Genomic DNA, 14,019 nt, shown 5'->3' on the forward strand with positions numbered 1-14,019 from the left:
TTGATACGATGTCCCACAAACCATTGCTCATCCTCCACTTAAGCATTCACAGTACAGAGCTTCATGGGCTTTGTAAAAAGCCGAGTGGTAAACTACAAACCAAGAAGCACCCCTTCTATCCAAAAGCTCACTCTCCTAAACTGACCAAGAAGCACCCATTTTTAGGCTGCATCTCCAAAGAACATTGAGGTGGGGTATTATTTGGCCTTCGAAGTTTCGATCGAATCGAGTGAGTATTTGTCACCACTTAAGCCATGGATGTCCCAGTAACCTTTGTAATTGGCTACTAGTATGGTATATTGATGTTATTTATCAAAGAATAAAAAATTACACAAGGTCAATAGCTGCCTAACTACAGAACTAGTAATAGCCATCTCCTCAGCGTTACATATAGTCCCAAAACATATTTGTTCATTTTGTTGTACGCTTGTACTCAAAATGAACAAATATTAGATAGCTGATTTCATATTTGTCCCAAAACTGCCGAGCAACTATTTTCCTCCACCAAAAAAACACCATATTCGTTATGAAACAATACTGGGACTATTACGTGCATAAGTTTCATAACAACATTGGCAAGATGATAGAAAAAACTAATTCTCTAGAAGACAGAATAATCAAGCTTCGCTTAATCATTTAACACATCAAACTCAAAATCAAAGAACAGTATTGCTTTTGAATGATTCACAGTAGAGCCCACAGCCACCTTTTTATCCTTCTTGCTTCTGATTTATTAATCAATCACACTTTTCACTATGATTAAGACCCTTTGATGGACTTTCATTCCTGGCATAGACAAAGACTAACACGCGTATGATGAAATGAAGAATTGGGAAAAATACTGAATTACTTCATTCATTTAGATTATGAGTATATATATACATGATTACATTGCACTGAGGCTGAAACCGAAAACGGAGGCTTAACAAACTAATCTAACAGACTTAACAAACTAATCTAACTGCCTAACAACCAATGTCACGTGTTACCAGATAAGCTACTCACGTGTGAACACTAATGACATTCCAAAATAAACTAAAACTACCAGTCGTTTATTGTTTACAACTCAAAGCCAGCTACTGAACGACAAGAGCATCAGATATGGCTTCTTGAACTTCAGCTATGTGTGTTGAACCTTGAGTCTTCTGCTGCTGACTTGTCTTCTGCTGCTGACTTTGATCTTGATACTCCCCCTCAAGATGGACTCCAGGTACATATGAAGAAATGAAGAATTGGGAAAAATACTGAATTAATTCATTCATTTAGATTATGAGTATATATATACATGATTACATTGCACTGAGGCTGAAACCGAAAACAGAGGCTTAACAAACTAATCTAACAGACTTAACAAACTAATCTAACTGCCTAACAACCAATGTCACGTGTTACCAGATAAGCTACTCACGTGTGAACACTAATGACATTCCAAAATAAACTAAAACTACCAGTCGTTTATTGTTTACAACTCAAAGCCAGCTACTGAACGACAAGAGCATCAGATATGGCTTCTTGAACTTCAGCTATGTGTGTTGAACCTTGAGTCTTCTGCTGCTGACTTGTCTTCTGCTGCTGACTTTGATCTTGATACTCCCCCTCAAGATGGACTCCAGGTTGATAAATGTTTATCAAACCCATCTTGGACAAGAGTTCTGAAAATTGTTTGTGACTCAGAGCCTTAGTAAGTAAGTCTGCCAGTTGGGACTGTGTTCTGACATGAATGAGCTTGATAACTCTCTCCAACACCTTATTTCTCACAACATGGCAATCAATTTCTATATGCTTCGTTCGCTCATGAAATACAGGATTGGAACCTATGTGGAGAGCTGCTTGGCTGTCACAAAACAGCAATGCTTCTCTATTGTGATTGACTTGAAGATCCTTCAACAAATAGAGAATCCAAACAATTTCACAAGTTGAAACAGCCATTGCCCTATACTCCGCTTCTGCTGAGGATCTGGAAACAGTGGATTGTTTCTTTGATTTCCATGAAACCAATGATTCTCCAATGAATATGCAATATCCAGTGATGGATCTTCTGGTATCCGGACATGAAGCCCAATCAGAATCTGTAAAGCCTTTGACATGCAACTCTGAACTTGCTGAGAAGAAAATCCCTTTACCAGGTTCACTCTTTAAGTATTGCAGAACCTTAAGTGCTGCCTCAAAGTGTGGTTTTCTTGGTTTAGCCATAAATTGGCTTAGTTTGTGAATTGCAAATGTGATATCAGGCCTAGTAATGCTTAGGTACAATAACCTCCCCACCAATCTTCTATACTGACCCGGGTCATCAAGTAATAAGCCTTCATGTTTGCTAAGTTTGAGATTCGGATCCATAGGAACTTTGACAGGTTTGCAACCAAGAAGTCCTGCATCCTCCAAAATCTCAAGGGCATATTTCCTTTGACACAAAGAAATTCCTTTGGCTGTTCTAGCTACTTCCAAACCAAGAAAATATCTCAATGCACCCAAATCCTTCAACTTGAATTTCTGGTTCAGCATTACCTTAAACTGATCAACTTGCTCTTTGTCATTGCTTGCTATAAGAACATCATCAACATAGACTAATAGAACAATAAAGGAAGCTCCTTGTTTCCTGGTAAAGAGTGAATAGTCAGCTTTGGATTGAATGAAGCCAAGCTGAATAAGTGTGGTTGAGAATTTGGAGAACCACTGTCTTGATGCCTGCTTAAGACCATAAATGGACTTGTTTAATCTGCATACAAGTTGCTCTCCATGCTCCCCCTTGCTGTGAAATCCAGGTGGAAGAGCCATATATACTTCTTCATGTAAATCACCATGAAGAAAGGCATTATTTACATCAAGTTGGCTAAGGAACCAGCCCTTCACAGCAGCCACTGCCAGAATACACTTCACAGAAACCATCTTAGCAACTGGACTGAATGTCTCAAGATAATCCAATCCCTCTTTTTGGGTAAAACCCTTTGCAACCAACCTAGCCTTATACCTTTCAACAGCCCCATCAGCCTTATACTTAATCTTATAGACCCATTTGCATCCAATAGGATGTTTGGCATGAGGCAAAGGAGTGATAGTCCAAGTATTGTTTGCTTCTAAGGCTGCAATCTCAGCATCCATGGCATCCTGCCACTTAGGATCAGACACTGCTTGTGAAAAATGTTTAGGTTCTGAGGTGGTGCAAATGGAGCAACAAAAGGATTTGTAGGTGGAAGATAAGTTGTCATAAGAAAGGTAAGAAGAAAGAGGATAGGAAGTACCTGATGATTGGAGCTGATTGGAATGAGATGCAGATGAAACTTGGTTACAATGGTAAGCATTAAGATAGGATGGAGGTTTAGGCACCCTATTGGATCTTCTAGGAACATCAGGGGTTACAGCTGGAGTAACAGAAACATCATGCTCAAGTATGTCAGAAACAACATGATCAAGGGCATCAGGAAAGGCTTGATCATCCGAGTCAAGATCATGATGTATCTGTACTATGGAATCAGTACTGACAGAAGAGAGAGGATCAAGAAAAGCTGGAGGAATGGAAGGAAAATTAGGCAAAGGAATTAATATAGAAGGAGGAAGGGAAGTGTGTGAGGCAAAAGGGAAAACCTTTTCATGAAAGATCACATCTCTAGAAATGAAAATGGAATGAGATTGAAGATCAAGTAGTTTGTAACCTTTGATATTGAAAGGATACCCTAAGAAAACTGATTTCCTAGCCCGAGGAGTGAACTTATGTTTATGTGGAGAAACATTAGTGGCAAAACAAAGACAGCCAAAAGTTCTAAGATGAGAGTAAGAAGGAATTTGATTGAAAAGGACCTCATGTGGGGACTTATGTTACAGAAAAGGGGCAGGAAGTCTATTGATCAAATAGACAGCCGTGAGAATGCAATCACCCCAGAAAACAAGAGGAATGTTGGACTGAATTTGTAGGGCCCTAGCTGTTGCCAAAATATGCTGGTGTTTCCTCTCCACAACTGAATTTTGTTGTGGAGTGTAAACACAGCTTTGTTGATGGATAATACCTTTAGAAGTGTAGAATTCAAACATGTTAAACTCTAAAGCATTATCAGTTCTGATGGACTTAATTTTGGTTTGAAATTGAGTATGCACCATATTGTAAAATGAAACAATCAAAGGCCTAACTTCTGATTTTGCTTTCATAAGGAAAACCCAAGTAGCTCTTGATGCATCATCTACAATGGTAAGAAAATATCTATGTCCAGCAGTGGTAGGAATGGAAAAAGGTCCCCAAACATCCATATGAACAAGATCAAAAGAATGAGCAGCTCGTTTATTATCAAAGGGAAAGGGTAATCTCTTTTGCTTTGCCAAAGGGCATACAACACAATCTTTAGTACAACAATGTTGCAAGAAAGGAAAAGTATGTCCTAAAGAATGAAGTTTATTATCAGATGGATGTCCTAATCTAGAATGCCATAGAGAGTACAAATTGGCAGAAGAAACAGAAGATGAAAAAGAAGTAAATGAGCTGAATTTATTCTTGATAAGAAAATCATCAAGAGACTTGGATGCTGTGGGAAGACTAGATCCTTGTAACAAATAGAGTCCATCATGCATTCTGCCCATTCCAATCGTGTTCCAACAGGTAAGGTCCTGTATAAAGCAATAGTTGGAAAGAAATACCAGGCAAAAGGGCTGAGAATGAGTTAAGGCACTGACAGAGATCAAATTAAATGAAAAAGAAGGCACACATAGGACATTTGTGAGGGTAATGTGTGAAGAAAGTTTAAGTGTACCAACATGAGTCACAAGAGCAGCTTCTCCATTAGGCAATTCAACCACAGAATTAGAAATTGCAGTAAAAGAAGTTAACAGATGCATTGAACAAACTATGTGATCTGTAGCACCAGTATCTATAACCCAAGTTTCAATACCAAAAGCTTTTCTATTCACAACTTTAGCAGAAAAGACTGAATGTGGTGAAGAAATAGTACCTGCTACTGCATTGGATGACAAAGATGTAGCATTAACCATATGGGGTTCTGGAACTGATGAGGTGTAATGGACTCCAATCAAGGACAGAAGCTGTTGATACTGATCAGGGGTGAATGCAGGTGCTTTAGTAGTGGTAACATGAGTAGAATCAACCATTGGAGCTAAGCATTGACCCTGAAATTGATTTGCAATTGCTGAAACTTGATGAGCCATCATATTTCTGTTCTTAAATTTGTAACCTGGTGGGAAACCATGCAGCTTGTAGCACTTATCCACCGTGTGACCCAATTTTCCACAGTGAGTGCATAAAGGCCTTTCTTTTCCTTTTGGATTGTTGCCTGAGCTCTTGGTGGCCAAAACCGTAGACTCAACTCTAACAGGATTGACAACTGATTTCTGCATTTCCTCTTGAATGAACAAAGAATGGGCCTTGTTAACAGAAGGCAGTGGATCCATAAGCAAAATTTGTGTTCTGACTTGAGAAAACACATCGTTGACTCCCATAAGGAACTTCATTGTTGCTTCTTTTGCTTGTAGATCCTTCAACCTTTGATTAACATTGCATACACATTTGCCACAGGTGCATTGAGGAAATGGACTAAGATTCTGAAGTAGATCCCACAGGACCTTAAGCTGAGTGAAATAGTCAGTGAGGGATTGTTCTCCCTGATGCATCTCAGCAATTTGCTTCTGAATGTTGAAAACCTTGGTCCCATTCCCTTGACTGAAGGTGTCTCGAAGTTCAGTCCAAATTTCAAAAGCAGTATCTCTGTAGATGATACTACCTTGAAGTTTTGGTGATACTGAGTTAGTAATCCAGGTACCAACTATGTTATCAGCACGAATCCATGCTTGAATAGCAGTTGGTGAATTCACGAGTGGAGAAGAAATGGTGATGGATCCATCTATAAAACCAAGTTTATTCTTACCAATCAAGGATTTCCTCACCGATCTCGCCCATGCAGAATAGTTCTCTTCTCCAATCAAAAGCTGAGAAGAAAGAACAGCTCCTAGATTTTCTCCAGGATGTAAGAACAGGGGATCATTGAGACTATACGATTCTTGTGAGGAAGACGAAGGTGACGAAGATTCAGTGTTAGTTGTTGGTGCATCCGCCATTGAAGCAAAAGGAAAAGCTTAAATCCTTGAGATTTTAAGGAAGCTTGAGAAAGCCGAGAGAAAATCGTGAAAGGATTTGAAGAAAGCTTTGAGAAACAACAATGGCGAAAAGAAATCCCAAATTCGTAAACCCTAGAATTCTAATTCTCTAGAGAGCTCTGATACCATATGATGAAATGAAGAATTGGGAAAAATACTGAATTACTTCATTCATTTAGATTATGAGTATATATATACATGATTACATTGCACTGAGGCTGAAACCGAAAACAGAGGCTTAACAAACTAATCTAACAGACTTAACAAACTAATCTAACTGCCTAACAACCAATGTCACGTGTTACCAGATAAGCTACTCACGTGTGAACACTAATGACATTCCAAAATAAACTAAAACTACCAGTCGTTTATTGTTTACAACTCAAAGCCAGCTACTGAACGACAAGAGCATCAGATATGGCTTCTTGAACTTCAGCTATGTGTGTTGAACCTTGAGTCTTCTGCTGCTGACTTGTCTTCTGCTGCTGACTTTGATCTTGATAACGCGTTGGCAATCAAGTCTGCTACATGATTTTTTTTTTTTTATAAGTAAAAAAATTACACGATCAAAGAATTATATTGAAAAAGAGGAGAAAATAAAATTTACAACAAATTGCATACTATTTAAACAACGATCTTTTAAATCCTACGTGAAATTTCACAGAATTAGCCCCTATAATATAACAGAACCGTAGATTGGTCTTCACAAGATTTATGCAACCAAAAATGATGACATCAATACTAAGACAGTCAATTAAGCAAACAAAAGCAAATTCATTAAACTCCATTGTTTTACCTACTGTTCTTCTGCGTGGTATCAATCACATTGTCACTGTCAAGCAAAAGAAGACTCCTCGATACAAGTTGTGGCCTGAAATGACTCGGGAAGCTTGCGAATTTCAACCATCTTGTGTATTTTATTTTCTCTGTCATACCTAATAAGATAGATACGATCCATATGCGGTTCTTGGAAAACATTAAAGGCTCCCAATACTGAAAATTCGAAGCCACTACACTTAGCTCAATTTTATAAATCCGAGTCCAATAACCCCCTTCCCCATATTATTTCATTAACCAAAAATCATTGAACATTCCCCTAGAAATCACAATAAAACAGAGGTGTCCTTCCAATACTTCCAACCAAGTCAGACAACTCTTGGGTTTTGAAGCGGCATTGTAAAGACCTGGAATTTTTCAGTGGCAAGATTGAAAGCAACAATGTTCTTCAGCCCATCCTCAGCAACTACCAATTGTGAAGCTCCATTCAATGATACCAAGTGGGAACATATTGACCACTCCCGTTTTGGCCTTTGATCTTCAATTTTTATTTCCAAGACCTTGATTTAAGACTACACACCTTGACTTCAAACTCCATTAAAGATGTTGGAGAGATTCTTAGCAATGAAAATTTTTGGAAAAGGAAAATTTGGCGGGAAGAGATGGAAGTGGTTAGGACCATGCTTCAACTCTCTCCTTGCCTAGTCGCTAGTCCATATCTGTCTCACTTTTTAATCTCTAATAATTGATAGGATTGGATGAAAATAGTATGCATTCCTCTCTGGCAAAATCGAGACCGAAGCCAACGCAGCCCCTTTGGAAACAAAAGAAGAAAAGGAACTAGGAAGGTGTGCACAGAATTGTTTAAAATAGAAAAAGAAGAAAATGATGCAGTGAAGGAAGACGCATATGGAATCATTAGAAATTTGTTTAGGAAGGTGAAGTGTGAGAGAAATAGAGTCTAAATCTTATTTCCCACTCTTCCTGCTCCACTATATACTCTACAAATAAAAACATGTCACATGTTTATCTAATTTATTAAATGCTAAATTTATGCTTTCTACTATTTCAATTACCTAAATATGATGGGTTATTTATGTAATTATTTTAGGAAATTAAAATAATAGAAGACATAAATTTAGCATTTAATAAATTAGATGGACATATGACATGTTTTTATTTGTGAAGTATACCGTGGAGCAAGAAGAGTGGAATAGGTCACAAAAGTTATAATCATTAAAAAAAAAAAAAAAACTTTAAAGGCACAATACTTATACTTTTGTGGTCACTTCTATATGATGGCCTAAGTACAACTTAATTGTTTGGCTTTAGACTTTATCCCCAAATTCATGATGGTTGATATCTTACAATTTTTTACTCTCTTTTCATATATATCTTATTAAATTCTAAGCACAATCAAAATCTCAATTGAATCAGAGTTGATTTCTAGATGTAGTCTAGTTTTGTGTCAAGTATCTATTTTAATTTTCTTCATTTTTTATGCCAAATGACCTAATCATAATACCCTCTACGAAAATTTAGATAACCACCTAACTCATTTAAATAGGACTACCTCATTATCATTATTTTTTTAGTATTTCCAAGTATAAGAACATGTTACAACCAAATTTTATTTAATTTAAAACAAAATCTTAGATCTCATCTTTAGTGACAGACAACTTGCCCAAATTAGATTGTTAATTGTTCTACATGAGTGTATTGAAGCAATATATTTCTTGCACTTGATTTATAAGGTATTTTTATGAAATTATAAATTCAGTGTTATACCTTTCTCTCGGCTTTTTTGGCTAAGATAAAGTGTAATTATGGATTCAGTGTTAAAGAGTAAAGACATCAGGCATAAAAGAGTTATGGCTTTATATAAGCAAAAACAACCCGAGCAATGAGAGGTCAAGATGATGTTCTCAAGGTGATCACCCGACCGGCCTACCGTCAATATCATACCTCTAAGTTGAGGGAATCATATCATTAGAGACATCACTGCTTGTTCATTTAAAAAAAAAAAAAAATCCTAGCTAACCAACAAATAATTAAATACATCTTTATTTCATTGAAAAATTAATTAGATTACATGATTTTAGAATGAAAAATATAAATTACAATTTATTTCCTAGTCACAATCTAAGAAAACATAGATAATTTTGATTCCCAATTATATTTTAAAAATGTAAAACTTACATCAAAAAAGCCTAATCTAGAACGATTGATTAAAGTTCAAAAGTTACATTATGAAATGAGGAAAGTGTCAGACCCTTATGTTTTCTTATGGGTTAGAACTTAGAACAAGGATTATGAGCTATGAACTAGAAAAAGACTTTTTTTTTTTTTTTTTTTTTTTTTTTTGTTGACATAGGAGAACTTTACTCAGATTAGTTACATGTCGCAGAGCATCCTATACAACAATCTTTACTGTTAATCAAACTTCTACGGCCAACTGACCCCACCCGCCAGAACCAGTTACCAAGTAATCCAGGGGCTTTTCACCCCCGACGGGCTAAGCAGTTTATCCTCATATGAACTAGAAAAAGGCTTAAAGGGATAATTTGGGATTGTAATTCAAATCCACGCCGTAAGTCATCACATGTGAGTTGCATTCATGACTTGTCGGGGAAAAAGACATTATGTAACAAGATAGCAAATTGGCTTGAAGATCCTTTTAGCCATTCATTCTTTGAGCAAATTTCCAATTTGAAAAGAAACCAATTAAGCGTAACTCCTAGTGGAAAGAAAGAAGCAACTATTTAGTTGTAGCATAAAAACATAGGAAAATATTGGTTATGGTAATTAATAAGAGTTATATGAATTATGAATAACATAAGATGGAAAGTACAAGGACATAATTTCATCCATATCAGTAAAAGATGACATCACTGTATCGTGAAAAGCTTTTCTGGGATCTCAAAATTCTACTTAATTATATAGAAATAATAAAGTCAAGCCAAAACTGAAGAACCTTCTCTTGGAGATACAGTATGTGAAAATGTGGCATTCATTGTTAATGTATTTTAGGTTATGGGCTTTAGGCCTAGATGGTTTACTTGTATAGCACTTGTACTTGTACTACACTTTACTTGTACTGCACACATATACTTGCTTGTACCGCACACATATGCCTCCTATATAAAGGCATCACATATATATTTCTTAATCATGAAATACAATACTACGATTCAGTATTTCTAACATGGTATCAGAGCCACTGCTCTGACCTTCTCTTAGCAATCTTATCTTTATTGGTGTTACTCCACTCTCAACATCGCTTCCGCTATCACAACAGTCACTGCAACCTCTCGCCGTTGAACCCCCGACGTCTTCCAAACGTTGTCTTGGGTTCCGGACCTGCAGCCGTTATTGTTGAGGAGTCCAACACCGCACAATATCACTGCACGTGTCATCCCGCCTCGATACTGCTCCGATCATATTTCTAAAGGTATCACTGAGATCGTCTTGGAACGATCTACCTGTTGGTGAAAGCCTCGCAGCCATCGGAGTGCCCATGCGCCGTCACGCGCCGCTTGAAGATTCTGCGACTGTGCCACACGCGCCACACGCACCGCACGCGCCGTCCTCAGGTAAGGCTGACGTCACCCGTGACGTCATCAGTGCCACATCAGCCCTAGCTTACGTCAGCATCCAGTCACCTGCTGACGTCAGCTCCACGTCATCCTGCTGACGTCATCTACGCTGACCGTTGACCATTGACCGTTGACCGTTGACTTTGACCGGGCCGTTGACCGTTGACTTTGACCGTTGACTTTTCATGGGTTGACTTTTTCAATCCAGGTTCTCCTTACCCAGTTTTTCGCGTAGATTTCATTTTTGCAGTCTGTTTTTGCATATTGTGTTTCTATATGGATAAAAAGGATGTTTTTCTTCCTCGCCCCATCAATACTGTATTGAAGGGGACCAAGAATTACTTATCTTGGTCTCAAGCTATGCGCAGTTTTCTTAAGGGTCGCATGCTCTGGCATTACTGTACTGGTTCAATTACCATTCCTGTCAAGGGAGCAAGTGAAGAAGATGCTGCCTTCCTTGGTCGCATGATTGAATGGGATAGTCACAACCATATGATCCTCACATGGATTCGGAACACTTCCATTCCCTCCATCTCCAATCTGTTGGGCAGCTTTGATGATGCAAAATCAGCATGGGATATGTTGGCCAAAAGGTACTCCACTACTCACGGATCCATGAATATATATATATATATATATATTATATACTAAATTAACATATTTTGATCACCCTAATAAAAATGTTAAACACCTTTACTTGAGAATCATAAGAATTTGAGTTCAATAAATATAAGAATAATGCTACATCCATTTTATTGTCAATAATAACTCACTTTCAGGTTCTGTTCCTGCTGGAATCTGTGGATTACCTAACGTGAAGATAATTGATATCACATTGAATTGTATCGAAGGCCCAATCACATCAGATATAAAAAATGCCAAGTTTCTTGCACTGTTATTTGCAGGGGCGTAGCCAGGAATTTTTACATGGGGGGGCCGATTCGAATCATGAAGGTTGAAATTGACGTCGATGAGTATCATCGTTATATGGATAGTCTATATTTTTAAATTGATATGGACCTTCTTTGAGATAAGCTCGTCGGATTTCATCTTGTTTGTTGATAGGGAATTCACATATTTGTTTACGTGATCCTGGATCACGATCTATCTCTTCAGATTGAATTTTTGAACATTTGGAGAGGTCTGGGTGTTCATCAAGCATTGAAGTATCAACATTTGTTTCTACAGCTACAGGTGTCCTAATTTCTGAATTGCTAACATCTTTTTTCTTAAAGAATGCATCAATTGTTTTTCGTTTGCTCATAATTTTTTTAGCTTTAAGAATATGAATAAAAAATTAACCTGAAAATAAGTTTAAAAAATAAAATTTTAATTAGAAATTTTTACTTAGTTATATGGATGTTGTTCATACTCAAGAAAAAAAAAATTTCACTATAATTTAAACATACAACCCATTTTTAATACAATTTTAATTAATAATAACCCCTTAAATAAAAACAAAAATTAAATATACAAGTATTGGTACACAACATAAACTAAACAATTTAACAACACCCACAGCCACATGATATCTAACTAATCAAAAATAGGTAATAAATCAAAACAATTTTACCTTAGAAACTTTGTCTTTACAAATTGCAAAGATGGGTCACCTGTGTGGCAATGCCTACTGCCTCTGTCTGACTGCCTCCAACTTTAGATCTTCCCTTCAAGACTCATCACAAACAATCTCCTCATGCCTTCAATCATGTATTTCTCTAAAAATTTATGAAAATATAAAGAGCATGTGAATATTTAGGTGTAGATAGTTGAAGAAAAAAAAAAAGACACTAAAAAGAGATGAATGTCTAATACTTAAGAAAGAGAAGAAAACTCACCAGTCACCAAGTAGTCACCAAGTTTCAAAAATGAAACTGATGAAGAAAGAAAAAATTGGTTAGGATTTTTTTTTTTTTTTTTTTCAAACTGTGAGTACAAAGGACTAGAGTTTTGGGGCTGGTAGGTAGGCAATGGTACCAGTGTAAATGAAGGTGTATCAAGAAGACAAAACAAAAGAATAAGAAGTAAAGAGAGGGATTCTGTGGATCAGTGGGTGGATTTTTGAGATGAAGAGAAAGTGAAGTTTTGTTTTTAGTATTTGGACTTGAGCAAGCCAACTTGTTTTATTTGGAGTATATAAGGTGATAAGGCCTAAAACTAAAGCCGGGTTTAGGAGAATATTTGAGCTAGGCTTGGAAAATAGTTGAGAATTGGCATTGGGAGGGGGGTGGGGGAGGGGGTGGCTGTCAATATTGGGGGCACAATTTTTTTTTCTACCTTTCCAATGGAATTTTTTTTTTTTTTTTTGCAGGGCTGGGCCCCAAGCCACTATGTGGCTCCGCCCCTGGTTATTTGCGGTAAAACAATCGCTTATGGTGAATTACCCGCCGAGATTCAGAAGCCATGTCTTTGAATCAATTAATCTGAATGACAATCAGCTCTTAGGTAGTATACAACAACTTCCAACTTTCCATTTATCTTTCTCTATCTCTAAACAACAGACGCGACCAGTGAGATCCACATACGATTTGCAATGTAAGTTTCCTGTAATCTTGGATATATCTAATAATGGTTTGAGTGGTAAGATTCCAAAATGTTTGGGAAATTTCAGTCATCTTCGGGTGATGAATTTGGGATGAATAACTTTCACGATACCATCCCTGATGCGATTTGCAATGTAAGTTCCTTCATATCTTGGATATATCTAATAATAGTTTGAGCGGTAAGATTCCAAATGTTGTGGAAATTTCAGTGATATCTTGGGGTGATGGATTTGCAAATGAATAACTTTCACGGCACCATCCCTGATACATTTGCAAATTGTTATCAATTAAGAACTCGTCTTCATTGACAATCAATTAGAAGGATTGTTACCAAAATCATTGGTCAACTGTAAATTTGGAGTTCTTGACCTTGGAAATAACAGATAAATGATCGTTTTCCCTATTGGTTGGAAGCTCTTCCAATCTACATGTTCTTGTCTTGAAATCCAAAAGATTCTATGGTCAATAGGGAATCATAACACTAGTGAATATTTTTCATAAGCTACGAATTCTTGACCTTTCTCATAATGAGTTTACTGGTCTTTTACAAGGATTTTATTTTGAAAACTTGAATGCCATGATGATTAATGAAGATAGTAAACACGAACCACAATATTGGGTGAACTTTCTTATTATCAAGATTCTGTGGTGTTAACAGTGAAAGGGTTGGAGATTAAACTTCACACAATTGATTTTTTCGAGTAACAAATTTGAAGGAGAGGTTCCAAAAGAACATGGAAGGCTTATAATTCTTCACTTGCTCAACCTTTCCCATAATAGCCTAACCAACCATATCCCGTCATCATTGAAAAATTTGTCACAGCTTGAATCCTTAGACCTTTCTTCCAATAGGCTCACTGGACAAATTCCTATTCAATTAACTAGTATAACATTTTTGGCCAAGTTAAACCTTTCACAAAACAAGCTTATGGGACCCATACCTCAAGGCAAGCAATTTGGTACATTTGAAAACGACTCATATTATGACAATTTGGGATTGTGTGGACTTC

Source organism: Quercus suber, unplaced genomic scaffold, assembly GCF_002906115.3.
Source record: "Quercus suber isolate HL8 unplaced genomic scaffold, Cork oak 2.0 scaffold_80, whole genome shotgun sequence".
In the NCBI taxonomy this organism is placed as follows: domain Eukaryota; kingdom Viridiplantae; phylum Streptophyta; class Magnoliopsida; order Fagales; family Fagaceae; genus Quercus; species Quercus suber.